This window comes from Oratosquilla oratoria, chromosome 39 (assembly GCF_046742065.1).
Source record: "Oratosquilla oratoria isolate Oo_2021 chromosome 39, ASM4674206v1, whole genome shotgun sequence".
Lineage (NCBI taxonomy): Eukaryota > Metazoa > Arthropoda > Malacostraca > Stomatopoda > Squillidae > Oratosquilla > Oratosquilla oratoria.
In genome coordinates, this window is record NC_134815.1 from 1,430,001 (window position 1) to 1,435,000 (window position 5,000).

The following is a 5,000-nucleotide window of genomic DNA, read 5'->3' on the forward strand; positions in this document are numbered from 1 at the left end:
TTCATCAGGTTTGAATTTTAGCAGCAAATTAAAAACAATCAAAAAGATTTTTTTTTATTTACTTAACAGACAAATATTAAATAACTTCATATATGTTTCTAGTATGTGGTAACTAATTTCAAAGTTAACTATAGATTAAGTTTTTCGATCCATGCAGTTACAAAAGGGAACAACGAAAAAAAGCGTAGAAGCGTTTACGATCATTATGGAAATCAGGACGAAGAGAAAGGGAAAAAATACGAAGGACAAAGGAACTGTTCAAACCCGACAAGAATTTTCCAGAAGAAATGAAATGCAGTTTCCGAAAATAAAGATGCTATTCAAGCGATCGAAACCAAGACGAAGAGGACACGCTGGAATGAACTTATTGAAGGACTCTGGAAGAGAAATTAGCCACACGAGGAAATTGTGAAAAATAAAAAATAAAAATAAAAGGTTTGAGGATTTTTTTTTCAGAAAAGGTGTAGGGGGGGGGGGTTGCGGGTCTGTTGGAAGCGAAAAGACGTTTTCGTATCCAGTGACGTCATGTCGTTTCTGTTCAAGTGTGACTTCGAGTTCGAAAGAAAAAGAGAAACGTTAAAAAAAGTAAACTTAGATCTACCGATCTACCCTTCTTCCAACACAATACAGAGAGAGAGAGAGAGAGAGAGAGAGAGAGAGAGAGAGAGAGAGAGAGCTAGAAAATGAGAGTAATTACGTTTATCATATTCATTATTACTGGGACCTTTATGGAGAGAGAGAGAGGGGGGGCGAGAGAGAGAAAAAAGAGTGAGTGATAGGTTGGAAAGGAGGAGAGTGAGTGAGAGAGAGAGAGAGAGAGAGAGAGAGAGAGAGAGAGAGAGAGAGAGAGAGAGAGAGAGAGAGAGAGAGAGAGAGAGAAAAGAGTAAGTGATAGGTTGGAAAGGAGGAGAGTAAATGAGTGAGAGAGAGAGAGAGAGAGAGAGAGAGAGAGAGAGGGGGGGAGAAAGAAAGAGTGAGTGATAGGTTGGAAAGGAGGAGAGTGAATGAGAGAGAGTGAGTGAGTGAGAGAGAGAGAGAGAGAGAGAGAGAGAGAGAGAGAGAGAGAGAGAGAGAGAGAGAGAGAGAGAGAGAGAGAAAGAGAGAAAGAGAGACTACAGAAGGAGGTCGGGCCTCCAGAGGAACAGCGTCCCCCCAGAGAGGAACCTTTCTTCTTCGTGGTTTGCGGGACTCGAACCCGCCTGGACCTCAACCTTCCAGGTGGTCTGGAACATATGAAGGCAGGAAAGACGGTGAGTCTTGCAGTGACGTCACGTGGAGGAAGCTTAGGTCACCCTCTTGCAGTGAAGTCACCTAGAGGAGGCTTAGGTCACCCTCTTAAAGTGACGTCACCTGGAGGAAGCTTAGGTCACCTTCTTAAAGTGACGTCACCTGGAGGAAGTTTAGGTCATCCTCTTGCAATGACGTCACCTGGAGGAGGCTTAAATCACCCTCTTGCAGTGACGTCACCTGGAGGAAGCTTAGGTCACCCTCTTGCAGTGACGTCACCTGGAGGAAGCTTAGGTCACCCTCTTGCAGTGACGTCACCTGGAGGAAGCTTAGGTCACCCTCTTGTAGTGACGTCACCTGGAGGAAGCTTAGGTCACCCTCTTGCAGTGACGTCACCTGGAGGAAGCTTAGGTCACCCTCTTGCAGTGACGTCACCTGGAGGAAGCTTAGGTCACCCTCTTGCAGTGACGTCACCTGGAGGAAGCTTAGGTCACCCTCTTGCAGTGACGTCACCTGGAGGAAGCTTAGGTCACCCTCTTGCAGTGACATCACCTGGAGGGAGCTTAGGTCACCCACTTGCAGTGACGTCACCTGGAGGAAGCTTAGGTCACCCTCTTGCAGTGACGTCACCTGAAGGAAGCTTAGGTCACCCTAGGTCAAAGCTGAACAACGGTTAGGGTGTAGTGGTTACTACAGTTGTCCTTGGTGGAAGGAGCTAGAATATTTAAAGTCAATCCCATGACTGATCTGTTTATTGAAAATGACGATGATACTTTGTACAAAAATGGTGACGAAATTCTGGACTCCTTGTGTTTAGTATACAATCCTTTGAAATCCTGTTATAATACATACATATCCTTTTTACAGGATGCAGAGGGATATGTTTTATTTTATTTACAAGATAAATTAAGTTGATATAATGAATATTATTATTTATATTAATTAAAATTAGTCGAACGCATGTTCTAAGGGGTGACTATAGTTTATCCTGTGCTTGTCGGTCACGAGTCCTCAAGGGGTAATTACATGTGTTGGCTACAGAACACTACAAGGGGCCACTACTCAGAGTGAATACCCTTGCTAACTTCTCTACCATGGCCAGGATTCGAATAGACGCCCGAAATCCCCTTGCTGTTGCCAGACACGCGAGTTACCACTGAGCCATGCAGGGTGCGTCAACTTATCAACAGGCAAGGTCATCATATTAAGACACCAGAGTAGGACTCGCAGTGATGGATTTGAATTGGACAAATTTAGGTTTAAGAAGGAAATAGGCAAGAACTGGTTTACCCACAGTGTAGTTAAGGAATGGAATAAACTTAGTAACCAGCTAGTTAGTGAGCGCTGAAATTATTTATTATTTTAAGAGAAGGTAATATTATGGACAGGGTTGAAAGGTGGTATGGGACATTGAACTGCCTAGTGTAGGCCCTATGGTCTTTTGCAGTCTCCTCCATTCTCATGTTTTTAGGTTCAAGCCATACCCAGAGTTACAGTTTCTAGGAGTCTCTGGGAACTGTCTTAGTATTCAGTCACCTTCTTACAAATGTTAAAGTCTCAGTCTATACTCATTTTATGATTTTCTGTTGAGGGCAGTACAACAGTGCCTGTCTTTCCGCGTTTCATCCAAACGGGTAACAGAAACAAAACAAAAACCATTGTGTGTATCCTAAATGTCTGTTTTTTTGTTTGTTTGTTTTGTTATCATTTGTCTGTTTGTTTATTATCATTTGTATGATTCAAATTTATTATTAGTTATATGTCAATTTATTATTATTTACTACTTACCTGTTTGTTTATTATTTAACTATACATTTATTTATTTTATCTATTATTATTTGTATTATTATATTATATTTATTTGTTTATTTATTTAGCTACTTATTTATTTATTCATTTATCTATTTATTTATTTATTTATTTATTTATTTATTTATTTATTTATTTATTTATTTATTTATTTATTTATTTATTTATTTATTTATTTATTTATTTATTTATTTATTTATTTATTTATTTATCATTATTCATCTTTTTTCGCATCCGACCTAGTTATGGACCAAAAGGTCTCCTGTCGGCATGCTCCGCCTTTTATGATCCTTTGTCCCATGACATCTGCGAACACATTCTACCCCGAATGCACCAGACTCCCTAACCTTCGACCAAAAACACACCGACACACAAAAATAAATCAATGTGCTACAAATAGGCATCAACAGTATCACACACAAACAACCAGAGTTGCAGTAATTGTTATATGATTACACAATCACACATAACACTAATACAAGAAACAAAAATATCACCACAGGCCACATTACTAGCCTATACATGTTTACACCACAATCAGAGAAGACAAAACACAACATAAAGTTTGGCTTGTGACGCTCATACACAAAAATGTACCAACCTCCATTAAAATAAAATAAACAGCTTTTGACAAACGCTACAGTGTATGTAATCACAACAAAACACAAATAAAGAAAACAGCAGAAGACACAAAGTTCTACATACCACCAACCCCATCAACAACCCAAGGATTCACATACCAATCCATACCTTCCAACAACTTAACAAACCACATATGGGGTGGTGACTTAGCGAACACCATCTCATTTGGTTTCATACATACACCAAAGGCTTTTTCCCCCTTACAAGGGAGGTAGCCAAAGTCAAAGGCATAAATCCACTCCCACCCATTTCATCCCCACATACTCCACTCCCATTCACCACCCCACCCTCCCTCTTTTCTTGGCTCCTCCTGGATGACGGGTCATCCCTACATCTCGCCCAATACCCGTGTGTGTGTGTGTGTATTCACTTGGTCTTTGGATCACGTGTTGGACTCGTGATCGACAGCTATTTCCCTCCTGGAAGAGAGCTCAGAGCTCGTAGGTCCGATCTATGGGTAATGCTATGGGTAATGCTATGACCTTGCACACACACACACCCCCAACTCCCCGCCCATGAGAGTCACAGTAACGACCCGAAGCGCAGCGATACCGAAATAATTTCGGCCCTGGGCAAGGATTCGAAACTGGGTGGCTGGGGAGCATTTCTGCTTCCCAGTTCAGCGCTCTACCAACTATGCCACCGAGTCGGTGTGTGTGTGTGTGTGTGTGTGTGTGCGTGTGTGTGTGGTGTATGTGTGCGTGCGTGGTGGTGATGTGTGTGTGTGTGTGTGTGTGTGTGTGTGTGTGTGTGTGTGTGTGTGTGTGTGTGTGTGTGTGTGTGTGTGTGTGTGTATGTATGTATGTATGCATGTTTGGGGGAGGGCTTCATGCTCAAACAAAAAGAGTAGATGATATCTTAGATCTGCTTTCCGACCTAAGCATGCTAGATTCGAGTAAATAAGATAATAATAAGAAATGGATAAGAAAATGAGGTAACTCACCAATACATTCCGTAGACCATTGTGCTTACCCTCACTCTGTCTACAAATAAGAAGCTCGTCCATAACCTCCCCTTCAACTACTACCTGATAAAGATAAAATCATAAATTGTAGAAAAAATAGATGCAACCACAAAAAATATATATATATAAACTACAGCAGCTGATTGGCAACAGGCATCAATTTCCCAAGATTCATAACATAAAATATGATATAGTTTAACGTCGGGAGACTAGGACGGTGCCCATCACAGAGGGCTTTGTAGCGTGGAATTTAATGAGCCATACCCTTGGTTCAAATTCGCCGGTGGCAGGATTCGAACCGCCACCCCTTCGACCTTCGCCGCACGTAACGACGCTCTAACTCGCTCAGCCAGTGCGC